This window comes from Entelurus aequoreus, linkage group LG12, assembly GCF_033978785.1.
Source record: "Entelurus aequoreus isolate RoL-2023_Sb linkage group LG12, RoL_Eaeq_v1.1, whole genome shotgun sequence".
Classification (NCBI taxonomy): domain Eukaryota; kingdom Metazoa; phylum Chordata; class Actinopteri; order Syngnathiformes; family Syngnathidae; genus Entelurus; species Entelurus aequoreus.
Window position 1 is genome coordinate 59031657 of NC_084742.1, and position 17500 is coordinate 59049156.

The 17500-nt window shown below is 40.1% G+C and overlaps 1 long non-coding RNA gene across 1 annotated transcript in view; it reads left to right on the plus strand.

Annotated features, from left to right (window-relative positions):
- LOC133662902 (uncharacterized) overlaps positions 1-527 on the plus strand; it is a 4621-nt gene extending 4094 nt beyond the window's left edge. Inside the window, exon 2 of the long non-coding RNA XR_009828185.1 lies at positions 147-527. This is a non-coding gene — a long non-coding RNA (uncharacterized LOC133662902). The remainder of the gene's footprint in view (positions 1-146) is intronic.
- Positions 528-17500: the final 16973 nt, after the last annotated feature.

Genomic DNA, 17500 nt, shown 5'->3' on the forward strand with positions numbered 1-17500 from the left:
GTTTGCGTCTCCATCTGTTCCTTCCGCAAATATCTTCACTTGCGTTGAAGGCGTTTGCTCAAAAGGCCGCCGTGTTTGATCGCCGTCCAACACCTGGGCTCTGATGTGTGGCCATGTTTACGTTACCTTGTGTGTGTCCTCTGCAGAGGACGTTCTTACCCGCCAGGTAACGAGAAGCCGGCGCTTGGTGAGACTTCACCTCCTGGTTGCGCCTCGTCCTCGGGGGGGCCTTTCGCCAGTAATGGCCTTCAAACCACCTGACAGGCAGGATGGACGTGAGCGGGAGAAAAGTCCAACATGATGTCATGAAGCTCAAGTGCTGACCGGGTAACATTCCTTGCTGCTAACGAGCTGCAGGTCTCTTCCTGACTGCGCTCCAATTTATTGACAATTTCATGTCAGCGCCTTCACTTCACGTCCAAGTTCTGGTTTCACAACGTCAACTCTGGACTGACACACACACACACGCCGTGTTACATGGCCTATCATTTTAACAACACTCAGTAAAGGTTTGGCAACTGAGGAGACACATTTTTGAAGTGGAATTATTTCCCATTCTTGCTTGATGTACAGCTTAAGTTGTTCAACAGTCTCCCTTCTCATATTTTGGACCATGTCTGGACTACAGGCAGGCCAGTCTAGTACCCGCACTCTTTTACTATGAAGCCACGCTGTTGTAAGACGTGGCTTGGCACCGTCTTGCTGAAATAAGCAGGGGCGTCCATGGTAACGTTGCTTGGATGGCAACATATGTTGCTCCAAAAGCTGTATGTACCTTTCAGCATTAATGGTGCCTTCACAGATGTGTAAGTTACCCATGTCTTGGGCACTAATACACCCCCATACCATCACACATGCTGCCTTTTACACGTTGCGCATAAAACAATCCGGATGGTTCTTGTCCTCTTTGTTCTGGAAGGACACATTTGAAATGTGGACTTGTCAGACCACAGAACACTTTTCCACTTTGCATCAGTCCATCTTAAATGAGCTCGTGCCCAGCGAAGCCGGCGGCGTTTCCGGGTGTTGTTGATAAATGGCTTTGGCTTTGCATAGTAGAGTTTTAACTTGCACTTAAAGATGTAGTGACCAACTGTAGTCACTGACAGTGGTTTTCTGAAGTGTTCCTGAGCCCATGTGGTGATATCCTTTACACACTGATGTGGATTTTTGATGCAGTACCGCCTGAGGGATCCAAGGTGCGTAATATCATGACTTACGTGCAGTGATTTCTCCAGATTCTCTGGAACTTTTGATGATATTACGGAGCGTAGATGGTGAAATCCCTAAATTCCTTGCAATAGCTGGTTGAGAAATGTTGTTCTTAAACAATCTGCTCAGGCATATGTTGACAAAGTGGTGACCCTCGCCCCCGTCCTTGTTTGTGAATGACTGAGCATTTCATGGAAGCTGCTTTTATACCCAATCATGGCACCCACCTGTTCCCAATTAGCCTGTTCACCTGTGGGATGTTCCAAATAAGTCTTTGATGAGCATTCCTCAACTTTCTCAGTCTTTTTTGCCACTTGTGCCAGCTTTTTTTGAAACATGTCGCAGGCATCAAATTGCAAATGAGCTAATATTTGCAAAAAATTAATAAAGTTTTCCAGCTGGAACAATTGAATATAAGTTGAAAAGGATTTGTTGTATTCTCTTTTTATTTACCATTTACACAACGTGACAACTTCACTGCTTTTGGGTTTTGAAGTTGTGGTTTAGATTTGATAACAATGTTATTATTTACACTCCTTAAACAATAATCGAAGCAACATAATATTAATAAAGTAAAATAAATAAAGCTCTATTCATTAATTAATGTCATCGATTATTGACATGGTACAAACGAAAACAATGTCAATGCAATCTGACCATGTTGTGTACCTAATTAAGTGTCCTCTCTGCTGTTTGTCTCTAATTACCGCCTCAGATTTATTTCTTTGCTTCCGCCTCTGCTTTCCTCCCTCGTGCTGTCACCCTTCCTAATTCCAGCTGCAACACTTTCCCTCTGGCGGGGAAGTATTGCGTCATTCATCATGTCACGCTAATTCGTCACAGATATCCTGCATCCACCTAAACAACACCCCCCCCCCCCCCCCCCCCGTCGCCCACCTGCTTGCCCGCCAATCACACAGCCACGAGACTGGTTGAAAAGGAACGTGTGTGTGTGTGTGTGTGTGTGTGTGTGTGTGTGTGTGTGTGTGTGTGTGTGTGTGTGTGTGTGTGTGTGTGTGTGTGTGTGTGTGTGTGTGTGTGTGTGTGTGTGTGTGTGTGTGTGTGTGTGTGTGTGTGTGTGTGTGTGTGTGTGTGTGTGTGTGTGTGTGTGTGTGTGTGTGTGTGTGTGTGTGTGTGTGTGTGTGTGTGTGTGTGGAAAAAAATCACAAGACTATTTCATCTCTACAGGCCTGTTTCATGAGGGGTTTACCTCAATCCTCAGGAGATTTTTAAAAAAAAATCTCCTGAGGATTGAGGTAAACCCCTCATGAAACAGGCCTGTAGAGATGAAATAGTCTTGTGATTTTTTTTCCCACACATACATATTACGCTCTACCACGGTATCGAGCACTATTTTTTGGATAATCTAATTAAGACATATACATATGTATGTATGTATGTATGTATGTGTGGTGTGTGTATGTGTGGTGTGTGTAAATATAGTTATCAGTGTGACAAACTGTGGTACACGGACTCCATGTATTGGTGCGCAGAAAAGAGACAAATATTTGAACACAGTGTTACTGTTCAAACTTTGTGTAATGTTATGTGGCTAAAAATGTAAAATACACTTGTTAGATAAGACCTCTGCCTTGTTTTTAATGTATATTTAAGCCTACTACACTACTGTATTTAATGTTGTCATCATGGTGGTACTTAATGAATACTTAGGTCTACTACACTACTGTATTTAATGTTGTCATCATGGTGGTACTTAATGAATACTTAGGTCTAATACACTACTGTATTTAATGTTGTCATTATGGTGGTGCTTAATGAATACTTGGGTCTACTACACTACTGTATTTAATGTTGTCATCATGGTTGTACTTATTGAATACTTAGGTTTACTACACTACTGTATTTAATGATGTCATCATGGTGGTACTTAATGAATACTTAGGTCTACTACACTACTGTATTTAATGTTGTCATAATGGTGGTACTTAATGAATACTTAGGTCTACTACACTATTGTATTTAATGTTGTCATCATGGTGGTACTTATTGAATACTTAGGTTTACTACACTACTGTATTTAATGATGTCATCATGGTGGTACTTAATGAATACTTACGTCTACTACACTACTGTATTTAATGTTGTCATTATGGTGGTACTTAATGAATACTTAGGTCTACTACACTACTGTATTTAATGTTGTGATTATGGTGCTACTTAATGAATACTTAGGTCTACTACACTACTGTATTTAATGTTGTCATTATGGTGGTGCTTAATGAATACTTAGGTCTACTACACTACTGTATTTAATGTTGTCATTATGGTGGTGCTTAATGAATACTTAGGTCTACTACACTACTGTATTTAATGTTGTCATCATGGTGGTACTTAATGAATACTTAGGTCTACTACACTACTGTATTTAATGTTGTCATCATGGTGGTACTTGATGAATACTTAGGTCTACTACACTACTGTATTTAATGTCGTCATCATGGTGGTACTTAATGAATACTTAGGTCTACTACACTACTGTATTTAATGTTGTCATCATGGTGGTACTTGATGAATACTTAGGTCTACTACACTACTGTATTTAATGTCGTCATCATGGTGGTACTTAATGAATACTTAGGTCTACTACACTACTGTATTTAATGTTGTCATTATGGTGGTACTTAATGAATACTTAGGTCTACTACACTACTGTATTTAATGTTGTCATTACGGTGGTACTTGATGAATACTTAGGTCTACTACACTACTGTATTTAATGTTGTCATTATGGTGGTACTTAATGAATACTTAGGTCTACTACAGTACTGTATTTAATGATGTCATCATGGTGGTACTTAATGAATACTTGGGTCTAATACACTACTGTATTTAATGTTGTCATTATGGTGGTACTTAATGAATACTTAGGTCTACTACACTACTGTATTTAATGTTGTCATCATGGTGGTACTTAATGAATACTTAGGTCTACTACACTACTGTATTTAATGTTGTCCTCATGGTGGTACTTAATGAATACTCATGTCTACTACATGACTGTATTTAATGTTGTCATTATGGTGGTACTTAATGAATACTTAGGTCTACTACACTACTGTATTTAATGTTGTCATCATGGTGGTACTTAATGAATACTTAGGTCTACTACACTACTGTATTTAATGTTGTCATCATGGTGGTACTTAATGAATACTTAGGTCTACTACACTACTGTATTTAATGTTGTCATTATGGTGGTGCTCAATGAATACTTAGGTCTACTACACTACTGTATTTAATGTTGTCATTATGGTGGTGCTTAATGAATACTTAGGTCTACTGCACTACTGTATTTAATGTTGTCATCATGGTTGTACTTATTGAATACTTAGGTTTACTACACTACTGTATTTAATGATGTCATCATGGTGGTACTTAATGAATACTTAGGTCTACTACACTACTGTATTTAATGTTGTCATAATGGTGGTACTTAATGAATACTTAGGTCTACTACACAACTGTATTTAATGTTGTCATCATGGTGGTACTTATTGAATACTTAGGTCTACTACACTACTGTATTTAATGATGTCATCATGGTGGTACTTAATGAATACTTATGTCTACTACACTACTGTTTTTAATGTTGTCATCATGGTGGTACGTAATGAATACTTAGGTCTACTACACTACTGTTTTTAATGTTGTCATCATGGTGGTACTTAATGAATACTTAGGTCTACTACACTACTGTATTTAATGATGTCATCATGGTGGTTCTTAATGAATACTTAGGTCTACTACACTACTGTATTTAATGATGTCATTATGGTGGTACTTAATGAATACTTAGGTCTACTACACTACTGTATTTAATTAATGTCATTATGGTGGTACTTAATGAATACTTAGGTCTACTACACTACTGTATTTAATGTTGTCATTATGGTGGTACTTAATGAATACTTAGGTCTACTACACTACTGTATTTAATGATGTCATCATGGTGGTACTTAATGAATACTTAGGTCTACTACGCTACTGTATTTAATGTTGTCATCATGGTGGTACTTGATGAATACTTAGGTATACTACACTACTGTATTTAATGATGTCATCATGGTGGTACTTAATGAAGAAATTTAGTTTCCACACATTTCCCCCGCCAAGGTTTGCTGCCCACAGCCACTAGGGGCATTGTTGCTCACTATAAAGAACAATTGCTGTGTTGTAATAACTTGCTCTGCAGTCCTCAATTCATTTCTATATTTCCTAGTTGTGTCCCTCAGCATCCTGCAGGATGTGTTGTTATTACCCTGCTGCCTGGTGTGTGTCCTGGAACAACGTGCGTCAGCAAAGTGGCGAGTCGTGTATTAAGTGTGACAAGTTGCCTCTCCACAGCCCACTAAAAGTCTCCTTCCAGGAGATCAGACATAGACGTTGTTCCACGTTCTGTCACCAACAGTCGCGGGATAAAAGCGTATTGAGCGTGTGCACTTATCAAATAATGTGTGTGTGTGTGTGTGTGTGTGTGTGCACGCCGCACAACTTCTGCTGACAGCAGCACTTTGGAGCGCCCGCACGTTATCAGCTTGATGCTTCATGCTCGTTCCGCTCCATTCTGGTGACGGCCCACTTTTGTCTCACTCGCTGACTGTGCTGACGACAGTTTGCCTCCACATTATCCCGTCTGAATGTGTCTATGTATATTATGCATTGTGTTGTATTATATTATACATGATATTATATCACATTATACACATATACAAAAGCCAAAAGCAGTGAAGTTGTGTAAATGGTCAATAAAAAGAGAATACAACAAATCCTTGTCCACTTATATTCAATTGAATAGACTGCAAAGACAAGATATTTCATGTTCGCACTGAGAAACTAGTGGGCAAATAATCATGAATTTAGAATTTAATGGCAGCAACACATTGCAAAAAAAACATGTTTACCACTGTGTTACATGGCCTTTCCTTTTAACAACACTCAGTAAAGGTTTGGGAACTGAGGAGACACATTTTTGAAGTGGAATTATTTCCCATTCTTGCTTGATGTACAGCTGAAGTTGTTCAACAGTCTCCCTTCTCATATTTTGGACAATGTCTGGTCTACAGGCAGGCCAGTCTAAGTACCCGCACTCTTTTACTACGAAGCCACGCTGTTGGCATCGTCTTGCTGAAATAAGCAGGGGCGTCCATGCTAACGTTGCTTGGATGGCAACATATGTTGCATTTTTGATCAATAGACAATTCAACTTGAGCAACTAAACACATATTTACACTCCTATGCTTGAGAAGGAACAGGATGATGAAAATCTTATATTTCCTGCCCCTTTCAACATAGTTAGTAGTCTTACTTCATGGATAGCCCAGAATCACAAGCATACATAGTAAACAAATACATCCAAATATAATGAAAACAAACAAAAAACACACAATAAAAAGCAACAAGTGCCAAACTTCGTGAAGTACAAACCGAACAAAAGTAATATTATTCATCGTCTTGCTGAAATAAGCAGGGGCGTCCATGGTAACGTTGCTTGGATGGCAACATATGTTGCTCCAAAAGCTGTATGTACCTTTCAGCATTAATGGTGCCTTCACAGATGTGTAAGTTACCCATGTCTTGGCCACTAATACACCCCCATACCATCACACATGCTGCCTTTTACACTTTGACCCTAGAACAATCCGGATGGTTCTTGTCCTCTTTGTTACGGAGGTCACGACGGCCGCAGTTTCCAAAAAAATTTTAAAATGTGGACTCGTCAGACCACAGAGCACTTTTCTACTTCGCGTCAGTCCATCTTAGATGAGCTCGGCGTTTCCGGGTGTTGTTGATAAATGGCTTTGGCTTTGCATAGTAGAGTTTTAACTTGCACTTACAGATGTAGCGACCAACTGTAGTTACTGACAGTGGTTTTCTGAAGTGTTCCTGAGCCCATGTGGTGATATCCTTTACACACTGATGAGGCTTTTTGTTGCCGTACCGCCTGAGGGATCCAAGGTGCGTAATATCATGGCTTACGTGCAGTGATTTCTCCAGATTCTCTGAACCTTTTGATGATATCACGGAGCATAGACGGTGACATCCCTAAATTCCTTGCAATAGCTGGTTGAGAAATGTTGTTCTTAAACAATTTGCTCAGGCATTTGTTGACAAAGTGGTGACCCTCGCCCCCGTCCTTGTTTGTGAACGACTGAGCATTTCATGGAAGCTGCTTTTATACCCAATCATGGCACCCACCTGTTCCCAATTAGCCTGTTCACCTGTGGGATGTTCCAAATAAGTCTTTGATGAGCATTCCTCAACTTTCTCAGTCTCATTTGCTACTTGTGCCAGCTTTTTTGAAACAGGCATCAAATTCAAAATGGGCTAATATTTGCAAAAAATAACGTCGTTTACCAGTTCCGACGTTAAATATCTTGTCTTTGCAGTCCATTCAATTGAATATAAGTTGAAAAGTATTTGCAAATCATTGTATTCTCTTCTTATTTACCATTTACACAACGTGTGTTCCCCTTTTCGAGCCGTTCCACTCGCACGAGGAGACGCGAGCAACAGAAAATGAGTCCAGCTCTGTGGTGGATGTTTCATCAATGCAATTACACAATTATTTTGTACTTAATAGTCACTCTTGTCTCTCCTGTCTCGCCCACCATGCTTACCCCCCCCCCCCCGCCCACCTTGCACAGTCTCACTCCAGTGCATCAATGAGAACGTGACGCCGCTGACAGGAATACCTGTAATTATACTCCCACGCGCCCGTCTCCCTGATTGGACGCCGGTCGCCGCCCACATGGGGCCTGTCAGTCTCCCGCGACAACCACTTGCCTCGGACGTTTAGGCTTGGGGGCGCCTCCATGCGTGAAATGCACCTCGGGTGAGCTAACTGCCACTTCACTGATGTATTGTCGTGGAGATAAAAGTCACCGTGAATGTCCATTTCGTGTTCTCGACTCTCATTTTCAAGAGGATATAGTATCCGAGGTGGTTTAAAATACAAATCCGTGATCCACAATAGAAAAAGGAGAGAGTGTGGAATCCAATGAGCCAGCTTGTACCTAAGTTACGGTCAGAGCGAAAAAAGATGCGTCCTGCACTGCACTCTAGTCCTTCACTCTCACGTTCCTCATCCACGAATCTTTCATCCTGGCTCAAATTAATGGGGTAATCGTCGCTTTCTCGGTCCGAATCGCTCTCGCTGCTGGTGTAAACAACGGGGAAATGTGAGGAGCCTTTCAACCTGCGACGTCACGCTACTTCCGGTACAGGCAAGGCTTTTTTTTTTATCAGCGACCAAAAGTTGCGAACTTTATCGTCGATGTTCTCTACTAAATCCTTCCAGCAAAAATATGGCAATATCGCGAAATGATCAAGTATGACACATAGAATGGATCTGCTATCCCCGTTTAAATAAAAACAATTCATTTCAGTAGGCCTTTAAGAGTTGTGGTGTATGATTCTTATTTATGAACATATTTTTTTAGTTAAAGGATAAAGACATCTGTTCACAACTTTTTAATACTTTTTAATTTAAAAAAAAAAAATTGAGCCCTCGAAACATGAAATAACATTTTTTTTTAATTAAATAAAAAAAAAACTTAAAAAAATAAATAATAACAATAATTAAATTAAATTTTCAAAAAAAAATTGGAAAATCTAAATTTAAATTTAATTAAATTGAATTAAAATAAAATTAAAATAAATGACATTTAAAATTAAAAATTAAAAGTTATTAAATTAAAATCCAAAGTTATCCAAAGTTATTACATTCAAAATTCAAAATTAAAATAAAAAATCTAAATTAAATTTAAAAAAATAAAAAAATAAAAACATTTAAAAAGTATACATTTTAGAAATGTCCCTAGTTTTTAGAGTTTTTATTATTTTTAGTCAGTGACTTCACATCATAATTACATTTTGTCTATTCAAGTTTAAAAATGTTGGAATTGGAGAATAAATGTTCAAATAAGATATTTTGGTTTTCCAAACGTACCATTTTTTTATTTTTTTTAAAGAATCTGCTTGATTTAAGAATTGCAAGTTGAACAGTGCTTGTTTTCAGAATAAAATACTTGGGCTGGTGGTGGGGGCCTGTGCTACCACACATTTAGGTAATGATCCGATACCAAGTAGTTACAGGATCATACATTGGTCATATTCAAAGTCCTCATGTGTCCAGGGACGTATTTACTGACTTTATAAACATTATATGAATTTTAAAATAAGGAAAAAAGATTTTGTGGCGATGACAAATAATAGTAGTATCGACTAGATATGCTCCTGTACTTGGCATCATTACAGTGGATGTCAGGTGTGGATCCACCCATGGCGTTTGTTTACATTGTGACGGCGGTGAGCTATTGTATCCTCCTACGGTGTGTAGTGAAGCATGTTTAGCTATTCCTCGTCCTCCAGTGATAATGCTACTTGTAAGAAACAAACTTTATTCGTCACCATGGAGGCCAGGATTAGTGATTTAATGTGGATAAATGTATGTCTTGAAGCAGCTTTTCCTGAGGGTGTTTCAGTGTTATAACTTCACCTTTATCTTTACTTTTTACACCAAAAATGCATCCATTCTTCCTTTTCTGTCTACACACTGTGTCTGCTTGTAAGTACTCTGTGTGTGTGCACTGCCGAACATGCTCCTCTGCTGGTAAATCCAGCAATGTCACCACGTGATGACGACAATGTCATGCCTGTAAAAAAATAAAAATAAAAAATATGGCGAAGCGGTACTTTTCAAACAGAGTATAGTACCGTTTTTGATTCATTAGTACTGCGATACTATACTAGTACCGGTATACCGTACAACCCTAAAACACACACACACTTCCTTACATTCCAAGATATTGCACGTTTCCACCCGTATTGCATAGATATACAAGAGTTGAGTATTTGCAAGAACAGAAATGTTTATTATGCTTCACATGAAAGACTCACCCGTGGGGAGTTGTGGTATTAATGAGGCAGGAGTCCAAGATGAAGTACATCAACACTTCCACTCCCCACTTAACATGAAAAAGACGGCAACAATGGCTCCGTGGCCCCCTGGGGACTATCTCTCTCTACTGTGTATCGATTGTGATCACCACAAATACGGTGTAGGGTAGTACAGAATAGCTGGCTTGCAATCACGTGACCTAGAGCCACTTCTGGGTTCAAGGCGATGGTCTAGAGCAGTGGTCCCCAACCACCGGTCCGGGGACCGGTACCGGTCCGTGGCGCATTTGCTACCGGGCCGTAGAGAAACATGAAATAATTTATAAAGGACTGCATTTTCTCATTTTACGTTTACAATTTTACCACTGTTTTTACAGAAAAAAACTGGCAGCTTAGTTGCCAAATTTTAACTGTGAAATATATGCTGTTTTTCTTTTATCATTATTATTTTTTTAAACACTACGGAAATAGAAATACAGTACCTATATTCCCTCTAATTGTTCATGTGTGTGAGCAAAGGCAAAAACTCCCCGAGCATTCAATGGAGCCCATGTGAGCAAACCTGAGTAAATACCAAGTTACATCTCCATCCATCCATCCATTTTCTACCGCTTGTCCCTTTCGGGGCCGCGGGAGCCTATCTCAGCTGCATTCGGGCGGAAGGCGGGGTACACCCTGGACAAGTCCCCCACCTCAACACAGATAGACAGACAACATTCTCTTATTATTAGAATCAAATGACAGCAGTCATTTCCATTTCTAATATGAGTGTTTAGGCCCACTTATAATGACAATAACAAATTAAAGTTGCAAGCAGCGATGGACGGGACCGACTTTGAGGGCTCATAAAATCCAAACCGGAGCAGTAATTAAAACTCTTTCGTCAACTTTTAATCAGAAGGGCTCAATCTCTCTCCTATGCTAGTTTGAAGCCGACACGACAAACGCGCTCAGAGGAGATAATGTTTGAAAAAGGTGACTGTTTTTACTAAACTTTTGTTTTGAAGGGGAATTGCAACTTCCTGTTCATTTTTGCTGGGGGTTGTCAGTGAATGAAATCTAGGTCTAAGTGAAACCTACATAGAGGTTTTTGTTTCATGTCTCTACGACATTCCTACTGGAAGTTACAGGCCGTTTTGTCTGTGTTTTCTTCCTAGGAGCAGTTTTGTCTGTTTTCTTCCGAGGGGGCGCTAGAGCGCAATTTAGAGTTTTGGGTTTTTTTTTTTTTTGATTAGATCGCAATTTTCACCAGTCCTGATGTGTGTGTCCAATTTGAGTTTTGAAGCATGTTAAGGGGGTCAAATTACAGCTCAAAGAGGCGGCGGTATATTAATAAAACACTAGAAATACAATAGGGTCCTCAATAGGGTCCTCAGTCCCAAAGGGACATTCAGTCCCTAAAAATATTGTTTTTCATGAACTGTGTACTTGTATTGTTTGTCTGGGTGGAGGTCCTGCTTTGGAAATAATTTGTAGCCCTTTCAGACATTGCATTTAGTTCCCATTAAAACATTCACATGTAGCACAATGAGATGTAAGCAGGGGATCATGTGTACATTCCTGCAACTTCCTATATTTTTATTAGTATTTATTTAATATACTAACAGCATTTCATGATTCATATTTATAAATGAAGATTCCTAATAAATGACACTAGAATAAGCACACATAAATCATAGTGTAACGACCTGAATGACACTTTATGTGTGGTGTTGGAGTTGTCCGACTTTTTGTGTGGCTGTAAACGCATCACTGGCTAAGTGCCATATGTGCATGTGTTGGTGCAAGTGAGAAAGAGCGAGCGGCTGCTGTTGATATAACAAAGTGCTTTTGGTCTGGTTTGTACTGCAGAAAATGACCACTTTGGCTAGATATCATTTTTTTTACATCCTAAAATAAAACTGTAAACATGGGGGGTAGTTTTGGGGAGAAAAGGCTTTGCTACACATCTTAAAATTAAGCACCGAACATGAGGGTTAGCTTTGGGGAATAAAGAGGGAACAGAAGGCTTTGCTACACATCTTAAAACGAAGCTACAACTGTGACAGTTAGTTTTGGGTAACAAAAAAAAAAAGTTTGCTACACATCTTAAGATAAAGATACAAATGTGCGGATGAAGGCAGAAAAGAGGCTTTGCTACACATCTACAAAATTAAGTTACAAACATGAGTGTTAGCTTTGGGAGGAAAAAAGCTTTGCTACACATCCTAAAATAAAGCTATAAACGTGGGGGGTAGTTTTTTGGGGAAAGGCTTTGCTACACATCATAAAACTAAGATATAACTGCGAAGGGTTAGTTTTGGGGAGGGGAAGGGACAAAAAGGCTTCGCTACACATCTTAAGATAAAGATACAAATGTGGGGGTTAGCTTGTGGGTGGGGGAGAAGGCTTCACTACACATCCAAAAATTAAGTCACAGACATGAGGGTTAGCTTTGGGGAGGAAAAGAGGAGAAAAGGTTTTGCTACACATCCTAAAATAAAACTGTAAACATCGGGGGTGGTTTTGTGGAGAAAAGGCTTTGCTACACATCTTAAAATTAAGCAACGAACATGAGGGTTAGCTTTGGGGGAAATAAAGAGGGAACAGAAGGCTTTGCTACACATCTTAAAACAAAGCTACAACTGTGACAGTTAGTTTTGGGTAACAAAAAAAAAAAGTTTGCTACACATCTTAAGATAAAGATACAAATGTGCGGATGAAGGCAGAAAAGAGGCTTTGCTACACATCTAAAAAATTAAGTTACAAACATGAGTGTTAGCTTTGGGAGGAAAAAAGCTTTTCTACGCATCCTAAAATAAAGCTATAAACATGGGGGGTAGTTTTTTGGGGGAAAGGCTTTGCTACACATCATAAAACTAAGATATAACTGCGAAGGGTTAGTTTTGGGGAGGGGAAAGGGACAAAAAGGCTTCGCTACACATCTTAAGATAAAGATACAAATGTGGGGGTTAGCTTGGGGGTGGGGGAGAAGGCTTCACTACACATCCCAAAATTAAGTCACAGACATGAGGGTTAGCTTTGGGGAGGAAAAGAGGAGAAAAGGCTTTGCTACACATCCTAAAATAAAACTGTAAACATGGGGGGTAGTTTTGGGGAGAAAAGGCTTTGCTACACATCTTAAAATTAAGCACCGAACATGAGGGTTAGCTTTGGGGGAATAAAGAGGGAACAGAAGGCTTTGCTACACATCTTAAAACAAAGCTACAACTGTGACAGTTAGTTTTGGGTAACAAAAAAAAAAGTTTGCTACACATCTTAAGATAAAGATACAAATGTGCGGATGAAGGCAGAAAAGAGGCTTTGCTACACATCTAAAAAATTAAGTTACAAACATGAGTGTTAGCTTTGGGAGGAAAAAAGCTTTGCTACACATCCTAAAATAAAGCTATCAACGTGGGGGGTAGTTTTTTGGGGGAAAGGCTTTGCTACACATCATAAAACTAAGATATAACTGCGAAGGGTTAGTTTTGGGGAGGGGAAAGGGACAAAAAGGCTTCGCTACACATCTTAAGATAAAGATACAAATGTGGGGGTTAGCTTGGGGATGGGGGAGAAGGCTTCACTACACATCCAAAAATTAAGTCACAGACATGAGGGTTAGCTTTGGGAGGAAAAGAGGAGAAAAGGTTTTGCTACACATCCTAAAATAAAACTGTAAACATCGGGGGTGGTTTTGTGGAGAAAAGGCTTTGCTACACATCTTAAAATTAAGCAACGAACATGAGGGTTAGCTTTGGGGTAATAAAGAGGGGGGGAAAGGCTTTGCTACACATCTTAAAACAAAGCTACAACTGGGAGTTAGTTTTGGGTAAAAAAATGTTTGCTACACATCTTAAGATAAAGATACAAATGTGGGGATGAAGGCAGAAAAGAGGCTTTGCTACACATCTAAAACGTTAAGTTACAAACATGAGGGTAAGCTTTTGGAGGGAAAAGGCTTTGCTACATATCCTAAAATAAAGCTACAAAGCTATAAATCCCTGGGGGTAGTTTTTTGGGGGAAAGGCTTTGCTACACATCTAAAAATTAAGTCACAGACTTGAGAGTTAGCTTTGGGGGGGGGGGGGGAGAAGAGAAAAGGCTTTGCTACCCATCGTAAAATAAAACTGTAAACATGGGGGGGTAGTTTTGGGGAGAAAAGGCTTTGCTACACATCTTAAACTTTAAGTTACAAACATGAGGGTAAGCTTTGGGAGGGAAAAGGCTTTGCTACATATCCTAAAATAAAGCTACAAAGCTATAAATCCCTGGGGTAGTTTTTTGGGGAAAGGCTTTGCTACACATCTAAAAATTAAGTCACAGACATGAGGGTTAGCTTTGGGGGGGAGGGGCGGAGAAGAGAAAAGGCTTTGCTACCCATCATAAAATAAAACTGTAAACATGGGGGGGTAGTTTTGGGGAGAAAAGGCTTTGCTACACATCTTAAAATTAAGCAACAAACATGAGGGTTAGCTAATTGATAATTGTCAAACTACAAAAAAAAAAAAGCCCTTAAACCTTTAGTAAGAAAATAAGAAAGTATTATTTCCATATAAAATGAGGTGGAGGGCCAGATGTGGCCCGCAGGGCCCTGAGTTTGGCACCTGTGCACTCGACACAGCAATGAGCTTGTTTAAAAAAGGACAATAAAACTCCTCATAGGAAGTTGCCATTTGTTATATTTGTTATAACTTTGTGAGTTGATGCTACGCACATTAATGAACATGTCAGATAGAAAAGTGACAGATTGTAGTCAAAGGCTGATTTCCATCTGCATCTCATTGCAAAGAAACACTCCCAGGGCTCCCACTAATTATATTGACTTGTATTTTTCATGCACTTATTCTTGCTGTGTTTATCTGGCACAAGTGGAAAAACCGGTCCGTGGTGGAAAAAATGTTGGTGACCACTGGTCTAGAGTCCCATTAGGCTCCTGGTTCTTGACCTGCATCAGTGCAGATTTGGGCTTATTTTGAAAGGTTTACACCAGGGGTGGCCACACTTTTTTCTGCAGGCCAGCAACTTTTCAATGGACCAAGTGGAGGAGATCTACCTCATTCATATACATCATTTATATGTATTTATTTATGAAAGAGAGTTTAACACATTCCCATGGGACGAATAGAACAGACAAGTCATTGTTTTGTCTGTTCGCGGAAAAACAAACATCCTAATCTACGATTTGACTCCCTCGAATGGCCTTGACGCTGTGAAAACAGGACCAGGCTGCTCTGAAAAACACCCCCGAGGACACCTCAATGATGGACGCTTTTGACCTCCCTCCCTCCTCAACGACACCTGGAGTCGAACTTTTGCAGATTTTTGCAGTCTTTAAAAACATTACATCATCACACCCAAGACAATTGGGCACACACGCACACACCCCCCACCCCACGCCTTCACCACTGCGTCTTTCCCCTCGGGGCTATGGTCGGATGGCAGCGCTTCATAGCAGCAGTCGACCTCGAGGGGCCCCAACTCCCCCCCCCCCGCCCCCCTCTGTTGCGAGTTGTCGTGATTAAATGTAACGTGTTTATGTGTGCATTGCATGGGGGTTTTTTCCCACTCCAGACTAAACCCCCTTAGGAGCCCAGTCTAGATTGTATTTTTTTACTCATCTTTTTCCCCAGCGTTTTACATTTTTACCATCTTTTACGGGGCGCCTTGTGGCGACCCATCAGCGTTCCTGTCCTGTAACCCTGTACACTGTTTGTTTGTCTCATCTTGAACGGGATTGTGCTGAAAACAAAGTTTCGTTGTACTTGTGCAATGACAATAAATATCTATCTATCTATCTATCTATCTATCTATCTATCTATCTATCTATCTATCTATCTATCTATCTATCTATCTATCTATCTATCTATCTATCTATCTATCTATCTATCTATCTATCTATCTATCTATCTATCTATCATGAAGACAAGAATATAAGTTGGTATGATTGTGATGACTTGCATTGATTGGAATCAGACAGTTAGTGATGATAACCTCCACTTTTTAAAATGGAGAATAAAATAAAGTCCTCCTTTCTGTCCAATACCACATGGAAGTTTGTCCAGCTTCCATACTCCTTTTTTATACACTTTACAAGAAATACATTGGCGGCCAACTTTGTCGCTTGCTAGCTTGTGCGCGCCAGCTTTCTGAGGCTCTTATTTTGTTAGCGCAGGCAGGAGGAAGCAGGGCTTTTATTGTGAAGACACGAACTGTGCGGTCGGTCTTTAGAGTTTTGACGGGAGGTTCGGCGCGAAGGTCTGTTGAAATAAAAAAGTGTTTCTGGCCTTCCTGTCGGTCGTTTTTTCTTAATAATGACCTGGCAGCAGCCAGTGTCATCTCACAAGACCCTCGGGTGCCGTGAATGTCAATCAAGTGACCAAAGTGACGTCATGGTGAATATTGATGATCCATCATTTTTAGGTCTATTTTTTTAATGCCTGGCTGGCGATGGACTGACACACCCTCCGCCATCCACCGCTAGCTCGGCATTAATGGTGCCTTCACAGATGTGTAAGTTACCCATGTCTTGGCCACTAATACACCCCCATACCATCACACGTGCTGCCTTTCACACTTTGACCCTAGAACAATCCGGAAGGTTCTTGTCCTCGTTGTTCTGGAGGACACGACGTCCGCAGTTTCCAAAAACAATTTGAAATGTGGACTCGTCAGACCACAGAACACTTTTCCACTTTGCATCAGTCCGTCTTAGATGAGCTCGGGCCCAGCGAAGCCGGTGGCCTTTCTGGGTGTTGTTGATAAATGGCTTTGGCTTTGCATAGTAGAGTTGTAACTTGCACTTGGAGATGTAGCGACCAACTGTAGTTACTGACCGTGGTTTTCTGAAGTGTTCCTGATCCTATGTGGTGATATCCTTTACACAATGGTGTCACTTTTTGATGCAGTACCGAAGGCCCGTAATATCATGGTTTACGTGCAGTGATTTCTCCAGAATCTCTGAACCTTTTGATGATATTACGGAGCGTAGATGGTGAAATCTCTAATCCCTCTCTTGTCTCTTGTCCTTTTCTCGACGTTTAGCTCCGCTCTCAAATACTACTCGTTTAGTAGAGAAAAAACTCCATTGCATCACATAGAGTGAGCTTAAGTTGCTCAACAGTCCGGGGTCGTGTTTTACGCTTAATAATGCGCCGTAATTGTTTTTTGGGTCAAATATCTTTAGTGTTTGTTTATATAACGACAAGAGAGGTGTCAGGTTCAAACACTGATGACATTTATTAAACAAGACAAGAAGCAAGGAATTAAACAGAGACAGAATTCAATTTAGCTTAATTGAGGAGAAACGCGTCCCACGCTCTGACGAAAGATTGTACGCCTCCTCTTTTATTTGGACTTTCCCTGATTACATGGCAACAGCTGTTTTCTA